A 16,684-nucleotide genomic window follows, 5' to 3' on the forward strand; every position below is an offset into this window, starting at 1 on the left:
TCTGAGGGACAAAAGGCATGTTTGTCTTTATTTTGATCAACACACTTTCAGTTAGCCACATATGAGTGCATGCATGCTAAGTCTGACTCTTTGCGACTCCCTGGACTATAGTCCACCAGGCTCCTCTATCTGTGGGATTCTCCAGGCAAGAATACTGGAGTGGGTTGCCATGCCTTCCTCCAGGGAATCTTCCCGACACAGGGATTGAACCCACAACTCTTATGTCTCCTGCATTGGCCGGCGGGTTCTTTATCAGTAGCGCCACCTGGGGAGCTGACGAGTGGCTTGGACCAAACACGTGACCGCTTAGAGGTAAGACAGCTGAATTGAAGGTGAGGCGGTCGTTTGGCTTGGTTTTGTTTATGAATGAATAAAACACTTTCATTTGAATCTTCAAGTTTAAGTTACCGCTTTGTCCATGAGGAAAATCAGACATCTCTCTGCTGACCACTAAAGTGGCCTATACCCTATGAATTTCTCACCTGCATTTCTTTTCCAGACCCTCCTCTGAGGCCTATGTTTTCATAGCCAAATGTTCCATCAGGGTATTTTCTCAAATAAGGAGAGTTCTATCCCCAGGAGGAGTTCTGGTATCAGCTGACAAGAAGTAGAGACAAGGGAACCAAGGCTTGAAGAAGTTTAGAAATTTTGCCCCAAGTTAAGCAGGCAGTAAGTGACAGAATCAAGATTCATTCTCTAGGGGCTTCCCTGGTGGCTCAGTGGTAAAGAATCCACCTGCCAATGCAGGAGACACAGGTTCGATCCCTGGTCTTGGAAGACCCCACATGCCACAAAGCCACTAAGCCTGTTTGCCACAACTACTACTGAGCCTGAGCCCTAGAGCCTGGAAGCCACAACTGCTGAAGCCCATGCACCCTAGAGCCTGTGCTCTGCAACAAGAGAAGCCACCCAATGAGAAGCCCACTCACTGCTACTAGAGAATAGCCCCCGCTCGCCACAGCTGGAGAAAAGCCTGTGCAGCAACCAAGACCCAGCACAGCCAAAAATAAATAAGCAAATAAAAATAAAATTTAAAAAAATTCATTCTCTAGAGTTGCACTGTCCAGTACAGAAGCCACTAGTCTCATGTTGCTATTTCAATTTCAAATGGTACTTAATTAAAATTAAATAGAATTAAAATGTCAGTTCCTCACTCTCACCAGTCACATTTCAAATACTCAAGAGCTCGTGTGGCTGGTGGTTCTTGTACTGGACAGTCCAGATACAGAACAGTTCCATCGTCCCAGGAAGTTCTCTGGGACAGGGCTTCCTCAGATGCTATATATACTTCCCAGACTCTGCCATCTCTTGCACAGATGCCGCCATTGGAGATGGTGGCACTTTTGATGTTGGACTGCCATCTGCTGTGCCATTTAGAAATGACAAGAAGCACAGTGCAGAGATACAAGTATGGAGTCTTTGGGAAAAAATCAGCCTTGTTTCTCTGGCAAGTGTGCTCAGGGTGCCTCTCACTCTGCACAGGTGCCCACCTTTAGGTGAGGAAATTGCCAGACCACGCTCTCCAGTGTTGCTGCTGGCCCTGGAAGACTGTTGAGACTGCTTGTCCTCCTTAAACCAAAGTTTCTCTTCATAATCAAGGTACTGGCCGCTTTATGAACCTTACAGGTCTTTTGGACTTCCCAGGTGGCACTAGTGGTAAGGAACCCACCTGCCAATGCAGGAGACGTAAGAGACGTCAGTTCAATCCCTGGGTCAGGAAGATCCCCTGGAGGAGGCCATATCAACCTAGTCTGGTATTCTTGCCTGGAGAACCCCATGGACAGGGGAGCCTGGTGGGCTACAGTCCAGGGCGTTGCACAGAGTCAGAGACGACTGAAGTGACTTAGCATGCATGCAGGTCCTTTAAGAGCAGATGCGTTTCCTGCTCCTGCTACCCCCTTAAAAGATCACACAGAGCAGTCTGAGAGGAGCAGCTATTAATGGTGTCACCTTGATTAAAACATGCCTACTCCCTCCCTCTGTGACAGTCCACACTGGACTCTTTCTGCTTTCTCTCAACTCTTTTGAATTCTCTGATTGTTACTCAAACTGCCACCGTATCTCTCTTTGTGTGTGAGTCTTAATCAAGAGGGTGACATAATCAGATATGCCTTTTTAATTTTTTTTCACTTTTTTAAATGGAAACATACTCAATTTACAATATCATGTTAGTTACAGGTGTCCAGCATAGTGATTCCATATTTTTATAGATATACCCCATCGTACATGATGACAAAACAATGGCTAGGATTCCCTGTGCTGTACAATATATCCATGTTACTTATCTATTTTATATGTAGTAGTTGATATCTCTTAATCTTCTACCCCTAACTTGTCCCTCCCTATCTCTTCATTTGAAGCTTTGACAGCAGGAGGGATGATTCATCGGGATTGAATACCTTTAAGCCAGTGGTTCTCAACTCCCCAGGGCAATCACCTGGGAGCTTGGAAAAACCCCGATGCACAGGCCTTCTCTAAAAGGGAAACAGGAATACAGGTGGCATCTAGAGAATCCTCAGAGAATCCCTATGCCAGTGAACACTATTCCATTCAGAATACAACTTTTCTGCCTCGAGGTCAATCTTTCTCTCTAGCACCCAACCTGTTTCGTGATTGAGTCCACCGTCCCAGCATCTTGCCTTACACACAGGAGGTACTCGGTGAGTGTTTGAATGTGAGTGACTAATATGTAGAAGGATTCCTCTTTTCATAATCTGACATGCAAAGATATTTTTAAAGGTCTACTTTTGATAGTCAAAAAACGTCCCTTCTCTAACAATCAAATTAGTTCGATGGCATATCTTTGCATTTAAAAAGTGGTAAAGTAGAACTTAGGGAAATCATTTAAGTTAGCAGAAGATGGACCTTGCAAGTTGTCTAATTAATGCTTTGGGAATTAATGGCATTCCAATTTTAAATAAATTCTCTGAAGTAAGTGCAAGAGCCCACTGAAACCGCCTTCCACATATTTGGATGAATTTGGCTCTCAAATGCATATAAACTAACCAGAAGACGAATGAAAATAGAAACAAATGTTACTTTTTTTTCAAGGGGATTTCCTTGAAGAACCCCTAGCAGTTTCAGAGCTCAGGGTGGAGGGGGGCGGTCCCTGGCATTTATCAGAACTGCCTGTCGGTGGTTTTTCTCAGGCTTAACCATGGAAGTTTTAGGAGCTCAGAACTGGTAATGATTCAAAGATGCTCATCCACGGACCTTGTAGAAAGAAGCCATGGTTATTTCCAAGAAGAGGGATCTTTCCTTCCTTCCTTTTGCTTATATTTCCTGTTTCTCATACAATAAAAATCTATTATTAGTTAATAATAAATTTACATCTACCAGCTTAATAGTGAATGTTGGGTGTTCTGTTTTTATTCAAGTATAAATTAGGACTTTTCATTTCTATTGAAAGATGGCTTAAGTGGTCAAACTAGTGCTCACTACTTGGTTGGAATCCATCTCTTTATTGGGAGCATTCTTCAAGTTTAAACCTTTGATGATAAATATTAATCCATGATAGAATATTTTGTCCATCACACAAAATTTTCCAGTTGTGTATTCCTTTATTCATTCTTTGTAGATAAAGAAAGACTTCAAAATGGATCTTGCAAGTAGCTTAAGAAAATAATCCAAACATTGAAATTTGGTATGCCAGAAAATCTATCTGTAACGGTAAAAATTTGGAAACAAATGTTCCCAGATAGAAGACGGTCTAGCAAATTATACTGTAGCAATTAAAAGAATATTTTGAAGCCATTTTAAACATTGATTATGAAGAATAACAATCTGGAAAATGCATATCAAATAACATTTTTAAAAAACAATATATCATCAACACCACACTGATATGCCACTTCATACTCACTAGAATGACTAAAATCAAAAAGATGTGTAATAACAAATGTTAAAGAGATGGGAATACCAGAGCATCTGACCTGTCTCCTGAGAAATCTGTATGCAGGTCAAGAAGCAATAGTTAGAATTGGACATGGAACAACAGACTGGTTCCAAATTGGGAAAGGAGTATATCAAGGCTGTATATTGTCACCCTGCTTATTTAACTTATGTGCAGAGTACATCATGAGAAACGCTGGGCTGGATGAAGTACAAGCTGGAATCAAGATTGCCGGGATATCAATAACCTCAGATATGCTGATGACACCACACTTATGGCAGAAAGCAAAGAAGAACTAAAGAGCCTCTTGATGAAAGTGAAAGAGGAGAGTGAAAAAGTTGGCTTAAAACTCAAGATTCAGAAAACTAAGATCATGGCATCCGGTCCCATCACTTCATGGCAAATAGATGGGGAAACAATGGAAACAGTGAGAGTCTTTATTTTGGGGGGCTCCAAAATCACTGCAGATGGTGACTGCAGCCATGAAATTAAAAGATGCTTGCTCCTTGGTAGAAAAGTTATGGCAAACCTAGACAGCATATTAAAAAGCAGAGACATTACTTTACCAACAAAGGTCCATCTAGTCAAAGCTATGGTTTTTCCAGGAGTCATGTATGGATATGAGAGTTGGACTATAAAGAAAGCTGAGCGCCGAAGAATTGATGCTTTTGAGCAGTGGTGTTGGAGAAGACTCTTGAGGGTCCCTTGGACAGCAAGGAGATCCAACCAATCTATCCTAAAGGAAATCAGTCCTGAATATTCACCGGAAGGACTGATGCTGAAGCTGAAACTCCAATACTTTGGCCACCTGATGTGAAGAACTGACTCATTGGAAAAGACCATGATGCTGGGAAACATTGAAGGTGGGAGGAGAAGGCGATGACAGAGGATGAGATGGTTGGATGGCATCACCGACTCAATGGACATGAGTTTGAGTAAGCTCTGGGAGTTGGTGATGGACAGGGAGGCCTGGCATGCTGCAGTCCATGGGGTCGCAAAGAGTCAGATATGACTGAGCGACTGAACTGAACTGAACAAGTGTTGGTGAAAATGTGGAGAAATTTGAACACTCCTGTATTGCTGATTACACAGCCACTTTGGAAAGCATTCTGGCACTTCCTCAAAAAGTGCCATGTGACCCTGCAATTCCACTCCTAGATATATACCCAAAAGAATTGAAAACAAGTGTTCAAATACTTGTACACAAATATTCATAACAGCCCCATTCACAAGAGCCAAAAGGTAGGAAAAAACAAATCTCCATCATCTGATAATGGATAAATAAAATGTGGTCTTTCCATACAATGTTAACTTTAACAGATATAATGCTAAATGTTATACAGCTGTAAAAAGGAGTGAAGTCCTGATACATGCTACAACCTTGAAAACTTTATGCTATGTGAAAGAGGCCAGACACTTAAGACCACATATTGAATTAATCCATTTATATGAAATGCCCAGAATAGGCAGATCTACAGAGACAGAGAATCTCTAGAGCAGGGAGGATTGAAGGGAAATAGGGAGTGATAGCTAATGGGTATAGGATGTCTTTTGGCGGTGATGAAAATGTTCTCAAATTGATTGTGGCAACAGTTACACAACTCTGTAAATATACTAAAAACCATTGAACTGTATACTTTCAATGGGTGAATTGGATGCTATGTGAGTTATATCTCAGTAAGAAAGCTGTTATTAAAAACACACCTAGCTATACGCACAGTATAACTAGAGAAAAGTACATGCGTAGAGAAAAAAAATTGAAATTTTCAAATGTTTTGTAATGTGATTATATAATTATAATGACAGAAGTTTTTAATGAACCCAATTAATGGAGAGCAATTAGCACAGGAATTTCCAAGTTAATTTTGTGAGCACTCCATATGGTCTCCAGTAAAGATTCATTTGATCAGTTTCAAGCCAGACTTAGAACATCTGGAGAGGAGGACTGAAAAAGTAGGAGAGAACTTTCCCTAAAAGTCAAATGTAGAAGACAGATTAGGAAGGTGACTGGCAAGCACGCGGTAGGTCTGCATTCATATTAGCCAAGCAGAGATTTCTCGTGTTACATCTCAGCCCCTTCTCTCTTCTCCCTGGCAGTTTTATTCTCTCCTGTAACTTTGACTCCTTCTGAAGTCATGATCCCAAGGCTGTTTCCAGCATGAAACTCTTTCCTGACTTTCAGACTCCTGTAGCTATCTGCCTCTTGTAAATAATAAAGCTTATTAATAAACCGCATTCATTGCTATTAACCCTCTTCTTTCAGAATCAGCATACTAAGAATATCTTTGACATTTTTTGGACCAAAGGCAAACTTGTTTTTATTTGAACACTCCCCCTCAACACAGGGGCCATGCTAGTGGTAAGATGTGAGGGGAGTGTGAAAGGTGGGGGAAGGAATTTAAAGTGGTCTTCCATTTGGAATCCAAAACAGATACATCTGGAAGACAACCCCACCCTGCAAGCCCTTTCTCACGCCTGTCACCAAGTCAGGAAATATTAACATTGAGATTGTCCACCCACAAACAAATGCTGGAGAGGGTGTGGAGAGAAGAGAACCCTCCTATACTGTTGGTGGGAATGTAGACTGGTACAGCCACGATGGAAACAGTATGGGGGTTTCTTAGAAAATGAAAAATAGAGTTACCATATGACCCTGCAATCCTACTCCTGGGCATGTATCTGGAGAGCAACATGGTCTGAAAGGATACATGCACCCCATTGTTCATTGCGGCACTGTTTACTATAGCCAAGACATGGAAAAACGCAATCTAAATGTCCATGGACAGATGAATGGATAAAAATGTGGTACATATATACAATGCAATATTACTCGGCCATTAGAAAGAATGAAATAATGCCATTTGTCTCAACATGGATGGACCTAGAGAGTGTCATACTGAGCGAAGTAAGTCAGACAGAGAAGGAGAAATATTGTGTGATATCCCTTATATGCAAAATTTAAAAAGACATGATTCAAATGAACTTATTTATATTAAAAAAATAGACTCACAGAGAACAAACTTATGGTTACCAGGGGGGAAGGATGGGGGAAGAGATAATTAGGGAGTTGGGGACAGACATGTACACACTGCTGTATTTAAAATGGATAACCAACAAGGACCTACTGTATAGCACAGGGAACTCTGCTCAATGTTATGTGGCAGCCTGGATGGGAGGGGGATTTGGGGAAGAATGGATACATGTATATGTATGACTGAGTCCCTTTGCTGTCCATCTGAAACTCACAACATTGTTAATCAGCTGTACTCCAATATAAAGTAAAAAATTTGAAAAATAATTGAGGCTGTCAAGAATAGGATCAAACAAATCATCTCAAAGATGCTGACAAGAAGCCACAAATGCCTCAAAATACAAGGAATTTTGGAGATATTTTGGAGATATTTTGCTCCCTGCTCTGTGTTCATGTTCCACACACATTAGCCCATTTAAACCTCGCATCAACTGCAAAGCAGGTGCTAATAACATTCATATATTCAGATGGATCCAGCCCGGCATAGTAAGTTGCTCAAGATTACACAGCTAGGAAGTGAGAGAATGAGATTTCAGGTACAGGCAGTCAGATTCCACTGCCTCACTCTGGAGATCAGAGTCCCTTCACCTCGGCACTAGTGACATTTGGCACCAGAAAATACTGTGCTGTGAAGGATATCCTGTGTATTGTAGGGTGTTTAGTTAGCAGCATTGCTGGCCTCTACCCACTAGATGTCAAAAGCGACAACCTGGTAGTGACAACCAAAAATGACTCCAATGTTGTCCAATGTCTCCTGGGGGTAAAATTACCTCCAGTTGGGAACCACTGCTATAGCCGGGGAGAAGACAAACGAACAAACCTAACTTAAGAGATTAAATAAAGTGCCAATCTGTGATAACTAGTAAACAGTCCAACCTGTATTCAAATTTAGGATGACCTAATGGCATATGCTTGGAGAAGGCAATGGCACCCTGCTCCAGTCCTCTTGCCTGGAAACTCCCATGGACGGAGGGGGAGGAGCCTGGTAGGCTGCAGTCCATGGGTCGCTAAGAGTTGGACATGACTGAGCGACTTCACTTTCACTTTTCACTTTCACTCATTGGAGAAGGAAATGGCAACCCACTCCAGTGTTCTTGCCTGAAAAATCCCAGGGACGGGGGAGCCTGGTGGGCTGTCACCTATGGGGTCGCACAGAGTTGGACATGACTGAAGTGACTTTGCAGCAGCAGCAGCAATGGCATATGCTACATTGATCAGCATGGCAGGAAAACCAAGAGTAGAGAAAAAGACAGGAGGAACAACAGAAAATAAGAGTATTCTTTGGGAACGATTTGCTTTTATTTAAAGGAAAACAAACAGAGTTGTCCCTAAAGACTATTAAAGAAACAGACTGTTAAGAATTGTTCAAGAAGGAGCCCCTAACCTACTTAAGCTTAACTAAGAGTAAGCAGTGTTTTCTAAGCTCCGCTTTGTATTAAAATCACCTTGAGAGCTTTAAAAAATACTGATATCTGAGTCCCAGCCCCTAGAGATTGTAACTTAAATGTTCTGGAATGTGGCCAGGGTTGGTAGTTTTTAAAAGCTCTCCAAGTACTGCTAGTGCGAATCCAAAGCTAAGAACCACTGCTATAATAAATGATTCAGCTAGTACTTTATTCCTATGGGTCTTACCAATTATGCATGTTAAATTGATTGCATTTGTTTAGCTTAAAAGAAAACCAAATGGTTAGCTAATAAATTGAGTATATACATTATTCTCAACAATTATCGAGCTACTGATTGATCATCAAATTTGTAGATGTTCATAGCATCCTATAACCAGAAAGGAAAGTATTCTCTAGTTCCTAACCTTTTCTTGTCCCCTGTCACATTTCCAGTAGAGAAATGAGCCAAAAAAGATGAAAAAGATATTGATTATTTCATAATTTTTCACTACATTGTAAACATGTGATGGAAGAATTTTTAAATTATTGGATAAAATGTAGTTTGGAATTGTTTAAGGGCCCTAAATAGTTTCTTTTGGATTATTCCAATATGTTTGATGAAAATATTTTTTAAAAATTTAACCTTGTCCCTACCATCATGAACAATCCAGAATTCAATAGATGTTTCAGTTTCCAAAATGTGATTTATTCAAATAACAAAAGGACATTGTCATTTTCATTAATATAGCTTTCAAACTATGGAAAAAAGAACCATGTACTCAACTAACTTTCTATCAGACAGTTGTTTTCTAATCTAGACACAACAGTGCTATTCATTCCAAATATATGGCCTTTCATTCCCTGGACAGTCTACACCTGCCCAGAGTAAGCAAGAAAGCAGGTTAGACCTTCCTGTCATTTCTCCAGTACTAATGATTGTTTCTAACCATGGTGAACAAAAATTTATATTTCAACCACTACTCTGAAGAATAGGGGGTGGGTTTGCTCTGTGTGTGTGTGTATGTGTGTGTGTGTGGCTATTGACAATTTTTGTGTGTATTTTTTTAATGAAAAGAAAGTTTAGAAGTGTAATCAGTTCTCCCAGACCCTGGAAGTTCATAAATACCTTCAAGAGTTGGGGTGGAATTCAACAAATTATGATAGAAACTCTCTTCAGAAGGGTGTCTACACACCCAATATGGCCACCGTTGAGTTGAAGTCTTACTTTAGACACCAGAACTAAAACAAAAATAGCACTGGCCCTGGGTAACAGAAATAACCGAATTTATGTACCACATATATTCACTGAGAGTTAAGTGTTATTTAATTTAGTTGATTACATTTAATTCCATTTTAATTGAACAAATGGTCCACTCTACTCCTACAGTTCTTTATTTTACAAAAAAAAAATTGGAGGGAGGAAATATAAATGCATAGTTCTTTTGAGTCTCCATGGCATCTAGCAAACTGCTTTGTATGTTAAAATATGCCTTATATATTCAAAATCTATGCTATTTGGTAGTTGGCTGAGGGAAAAGATCCTTGAATCACATCATTTATTATTCTCCGATTTGTTTCGTGCAGTATCTGCTTTGCCACGTTCCATTGTTCCTTTGTAAACTGGAGGTAAATTTGTGCCGGGATGAAGCCTGTGAATGGCAAGGATGAAGTGGCACAGGGAAAGAATGCAGCAGATGCAAGCGTGGGCTTTTCCTGAGTATTGATTGAATGACTCTGCTTTCAGTTTCCATTGATTTGTTTCCTTTTTTAAAATTTTTTTTTAGTGAAGTATAGTCGATATACAATGTTGTGTTAATTTCTGCTCTACAACAGGGTGACTTGGTTATACACACATCTACATTTTTTAATATTCTTTTCCATTATGGTTTATCCCAGGAGTTTGCATATAGTTCCCTGAGCTCTGCAGTAGGACTGTGCTTTGTTTCTGAGTCTCTATTTTATTTGCCCTGGAGCAGTATCTCCCTTGTGCGTAGGTCATTTCCCTGAGACCTCCGTGTCTCCAGGAAACAGCCGAGAGCTGAGAAGGAAGTCAAAATAACTTCTGAGCAACTAAAATAGATGTGCCTGTGTCTCCACTATCCAAACACACAAAGCCAAAAGCTCTTTGGAGCTCTCTGCACATAATTCTAGCAAACCTGATTGTATGATTTTCTAACAGGGCATATTAGAAGCAGCAAATGTGGTGGGAGATTAGGACAGAAAGGCTGCCAAAGACTGAGATGCTGGCAACCACAAAAATGACACCTGACAGGCGGCAAAAGAGAAAAAGACCGCACAGCAAAAAAAAAGAAAACCCGTCAAAATACATCAAGGAAGTCAAAACTCAGCAGAGATTTGATCATTCCATGTAGAGGCAAATAACCCTATACTTCAGCTACACATGAAAACATCATTGTATTCTAGCATGGGAAAGAAATTGACATTTATTACAGTAAGCATGAGACAGAAAGAAACTAATATGTTCAGGAAATTGTAGAAGAAGGCAGAAGAGTATGCAATACGTTTTAGAAAGATTTCTAGCCAAAACAGTTTTGTGATTGTTTTTGTGTTAAGAGGAATAAGAATCGGTACACAGGAAAAAATCGGATCCATAAGTCATTTACACATGCCACTTCTTTCCTAGCATGCTGGATTCATTAGGCATTATTGTATTTTGAACAAAGCATGAAAATCTCTTTTAAAGTGTCAGGTTCTGCAAATATCACTATGACAGCAAGAATGTGATTTAGGAAGGAGAGAGACAAATACATAGACTGAAATACAGAAAGAAAGAGACTGCTAACTCTCTGCTATGGCAGAGCTTAGTACCATGCCTTTTCACAGCCACATATGCTGTCAATTTCAATTATAACACATAACTCATTCTGCTTTTGAAGAAAGTCATCATTATCATTCATCAGATCATGCACTTATGGAATATTCATAATGTTCATTCTGATGCCTGCCTAATATTCCATGTTCCTAAATTGCTTCCAGTTTCACCAATTACCCATAAACAGTACTGTAATAAACATCTACACATATATAGCTATTATGTCCTTTTATAGTTTTGAATTACTATCAAAAGAGAAAATTCCTCAAACTGACATTAGAAATAGCTCTAAAATGAGAAACTTTCCTGGTGGTCCAACAGCTGAGACTCTGAGGGGGCCCTGGTTGGATCCCTCGTCAGGGAACTAGACCCCACCTGCAACAACTAAAGATTCTGCATGCCCCTTGAAGATCAAAGATCTCGAGTGCCACCACTTAGACCTGGTGCAGCCAAATAGAGAAATCAAAAGAAAGGAAGAAAGAAACATTATCTGAAGAGTGACCTACTTTACAAGGTGGCGGTAAAAAAAGAAAAGTCGTAGCCCTATCAAAGCCCTCTTCCCAGATTAGCAGCGATCTGAACCTCTCACCTGGAGCCTGCTTCCTCCCACCGCCCAAAATTGCCCAAGAACCTGGAGATTCATTCAGTCAACCGCTCCACAGATAGAAAACTGCAGGTTCTGGCTGCCATCTGGTGGACGTTTCATGACAGTGGCTGTTGAATTCAGATCCATGCATCTAAGGAGCTATGGCTGTTACACATTGAGCACAGCCGTGAAGAGGACCCGGTGGGCATCACTGTTCCTCTATTAACAGATGAAGACAGGCTCAAAGAAGTAATGACTAGATCAAGGTCACACAACAAGAAAGGGATAAAGTCAGATCTTCCATCCCCTAGAATAAGTCTTTGTCCATTTCATGAGCTCTTGTGTATGAATACAATTATCCATGCCAAGCAAAATCTGAAAACAGTGGGGGAAACATTATGAATCTGATTTTCTCTTAATCCATATGAGGGATACTGCACAGTATCTGTAGGTAGGTGTGCTTTACTTCTGTGTCATGACCTGTAAGATATCTTGTGAGAACAGAAAACATGCCATGTGTGAAATGAAGCTCTCAGAAACCCTGCCACATTGTTGGGTACCAGTGATTTTAGCCAGGTGAAGTTAACAATATTATTTAGAGATTGGTGGTGTTCAGTCGCTAAGTCTTATCAGGCTATTTGCAACCCCATGGACTGCGGCATGCAAGGCTTCCTTTCCACTGTTTCCCAGAGTTTTTTCTGTTGAGTCAGTGATGCCATTCAACCATCTCTTCCTCTGTCACCCCCTCTCCTTTCCCAGCATCAGGGTCTTTTGCAATCACTTGACTCTTCACATCAGGTGGCCAAAATATTGGAGCTTCAGCATCAGTCCTTCCATTGAATGTTCAGGGCTGATTTCCTTTGGGATTGACTGGTTTGATCTCCTTGCAATCCAAGGAACTCTAAAGAGTCTTCTCCAGCACCACAGCTAGAAGGCATCATTTAGAGATGAATTTTTACCTAATCTTGAGGTTGTTGAAGATAAAATAACTTTAAAAAACAATGTGAAAGAACAGAATTGGAAATTCACTTGGCAAAAAAAATATTATGGAATTTTTGGTGTACAGTTACACTCATTTCAATGTGATGACATATGTCACTCTAGTGTTAGGGCCGTAAGAATAAGGCACTTCCCTTTACATTTCTCCATCAATAGCTATGTACCATGTGCCCTCTGGTGGATGAAGAGGGTACTGTTTTGTGGGTTTAATCCATAGACATAACAGTGCTTTATAATTAGAGCTATTTAAGCAAAATTTTTTATTACTTGAAACCTGGATAACCTTTCATAAAGTGGTTGGTTCTATCCCACACAAATCCCCTAATGATCTTTTTAAATTACTGATAAAGAATTTCATCTACCAAAGATTCAAAACCGTTAAACATGAGCTCAGAAAAAAAACTAAAGTTCCCCCCTCCAAAAAAAAAATCTCAGAATGTTTAGTATGATCAGTTGACCAGGACCCTCATTACTTCTCAAAAAAGTACTGATCGCTTAATATAATAATATAAACAGGGATTAATCTTTTGCTTGTTTTCCACATCTCAAGAAGTTTCATAAGAAGCCCTTCATCATCCTATTTAAGTTTGCAGATATCCAAATAATCACAATTATTGTCCCATTTCATTTCTTTTTTAAAAGTTTACTGAAGTATAGTTGATTTACACTGTTGTGTTAAATTTCTGCTGTATAGCAAAGTGAATCAGTTATACATATATATATATATATACATATATATATATATATATATATATATCCTTTTTCATATTCTTTTCCATTACCTTTTATCACAGGATATTGGGTATAGTTCCTTGTGCTATACAGTAAGACCTTATTGTTTATCCATTCTATATATTAATATAATAGTTTGCATCTCCTAATCCCAAATGCCCAATCCATCTGTCCCCAACCCTGTCCCATTTCATTTTTCCCTTGCACGTAACCAGTATTCATTCCCATGTAGTATGATAGGCTGTAATGACACAGAACCAAATGAGGCCAGGCCCCAGCTCTCGGGTGTTGTCCCATTAAATGAAAGATGCTGAGAAGTAAATGTACAACTGTAGAATCACATGTGTCGCGAGCACTGCATGGCCCAAATCTCCCTTTGATAAAGGACTTGTCCCAGTAGCCGAGAGCCACCTCATCCATTGCCATGCACATTTCCAGGGGCTCAAGTCTACTGACTGCTCTGTGTAGGCAAATATAGGCCTGGCCATCTTGGCCCTACTTCGGACCATTCAGAAGGGTTGTTCTTGCTCCTGAGATGTCTGTGGGGTCCATGAAGACTGCTATTAGGCCACATCCAAGTTCAGCTCTTTTCTCTACCCCAGTGGTTCTTAACTGGCGGTGATTTTGCACCCCCCTCTCAGGGATATTTGGCAGTGTCTGCAGATATTTTTGGTCATCACAACTAAGGGGAAGAGGGGTGGGGTCGGGCTTTGAGGAATGAACTCGAGAATGTTTCCAGGCAAGGGAACTGGCTCCCAGCCAGTTTCTGCACAATACTCAGGTGACAGAGGGGTGCCTGAGGGATCCAAAGAGGCCCACAAGGTTAGCTTTGACTTCCCATACCTGGCGGGATGTTCCCTATTTGTGCATCCCTGAGGGGGGCTCTGGAGCTGGGTGTCACAGCCCAGGATTATTCTGAACTACTTCCATCCCTCCCAGGATTCACTGACAGGAGCCTGCCGTGACATCGGGCTTTAAGGACCGTGGAAGTCAGTGGCTCTCTTTCAAGGAATGGTTCTCAACTGGTGGGGCAAATCTGAACCTCCCCGTCATGGGCGTGGGAAATTTGGCAACCTTTGGTTGTGACAAATGGTGCTACTGGCATGCAATGAATAGAGGCCAAGAATGCTGCTAAAAATCCTACAGTGCCCAGGAGCCTCAGAGGTCAATTGCGCCAAGGGTCAGAAACCCTGCTTTGATGAGTCCCTCCTCTTAAAGAACCCGTTAAAGCTTTGCTAAAATCCAGTTAAGGCTTATTTATAATTTGAGTTTTAGGCCAGAGATTAATGAAAGAAAATATCAGGCAAGAGGGTGAGGAATGGTAGGATTTATTTCCACCAGACGGCGCCAAAAGACAGGTAAAAATATCAGGCAAGAGGGTGAGGAATGGTAGGATTTGTTTCCACCAGATGGCGCCAAAAGACAAAAAATATCTGGCACAAGCATGATGCATGGTAGGATTTATTTCCACCAGATGGCGCCAAAAGACCAGTTTTTAAAAATCCAACCTTCAGAAGCCAGTTTCTCTGCAAGGTTAGATGTCTGGAGTAACAATGACCATCTTTTCAAAAGGGATTGTTACTTTTTAAATGCTTTTTTGTCCTCACCATGGATATTTTCATGCATGTGAGTGACAATTTCATTATTATTATAATGAAAACTCTGCCTGGAAGATGATAAAAACAGGGCCACCTCCTCAGTCAGCTGTGGAATTTGCACTCCCTGTAGCAACCAGTGTGGGGGAGACTCAAGCTATCTTCTCACCTTCTTGATCTCACTTTTAGCTGGCTACCTGGCCAGCAGACAGTTCCAAGACTCCTTTACCCTTAGGATGGCTGAGTGATGACGTTCTGGCCATTAGTGGGATTGGAGTAGAAGTGTAGGAAACAGTAGTAGTTAAAGCAGTGATTCTCAACTGGGAAGAGGTTGTCACTTTGCCCCCAGGGGACATTTGGCACGTCTGGGGACATTTTCTGACTGTCAAAACTGGCGGGGTGGGGGGAGGTGTGTACTGGCATCTAATGGGTAGAAGCCAGTGATGCTGTTAATCAAGGTACGACATACAAGAGAACTCCCAGAATACAGAATTATCCAGCCTCAAATGTGAATTATGTTGAGGTGAGGAAACCATACCTTACCAGTGGTCCCCAACATTTTCAGTACCAGGGACTGGTTTCGTGGAGGACATTTTTGCCATGCACCTGGGCGGGGTGGGGATGGTTTGGGGATGATTCAAACACATTACATTTATGGTGCACTTTATTTATATTATTATTGCATCAGTTCCACCTCAGGTCATCAGTCATTAGATCAAGGAGGTTGGGACCCCTGCCTTAGATGGAAGTGGCTTCACCTTTCTCCCTTCCCACTGGCTAGAAGAAATGTGCAATGGTGTACCATCTTGGACCACGTGTGCCAAGGTAGCAAACCAAGGAGTCTGAACCTATAAGATAGGTGGAATTTGAGTCCCTGGCCTGTCTCCCTTACAATTCTGAACACCTTACATCCAGACAGAGAGACTATATATGAGTGTGTATATACACATATTCACAGTACTATTGTATATAAGTCAGAACTCCAGTAACTACATGACCTGAAACACATCCACTCCAGGTCTGCTTTGTTGTGCTTTTCCTATGTGGGCCCCCTGAGCTCTTTCTCCCTGGTACCTTACCCTTCTCTCTTTCCTTCCTCCCCTGATGTGGTTTCTTCCCTCTGGTAGAGATTGCACCAGGACCCAATTGATTTATCAGATTCTATCCATACCTGGCTTTTCCCAGAAGACACCACATCCCTACTCTCCCCTCATCCTTCTATCCTTAGATATCTTAACTCCTCCCACATCCTCCTTCTGAAGGACAAATCTTGTCTAAAATCAGTTCAGTTCAGTTCAGTCGCATCCGACTCTTTGCGACCCCATGAATCGCAGCACGCCAGGCCTCCCTGTCCATCACCAACTCCCGGAGTTTACTCAAACTCATGTCCATTGAGTCGGTGATGCCATCCAGCCATCTCATCCTCTGTCGTCCCCTTCTCCTGCCCCCAATCCCTCCCAGCATCAGGGTCTTTTCCAATGAGCCAACTCTTCGCATGAGGTGGCCAAAGTATTGGAGTTTCAGCTTCAGCATCAGTCCTTCAAAAACCACCCTCAATATAAACACACTTTCTGGTCCTTACCCAGCTCTATTTTCTGCATAGAACTTACCATTGTGTACAATGATGTTAT

Source organism: Cervus elaphus, chromosome X (assembly GCF_910594005.1).
Source record: "Cervus elaphus chromosome X, mCerEla1.1, whole genome shotgun sequence".
Classification (NCBI taxonomy): domain Eukaryota; kingdom Metazoa; phylum Chordata; class Mammalia; order Artiodactyla; family Cervidae; genus Cervus; species Cervus elaphus.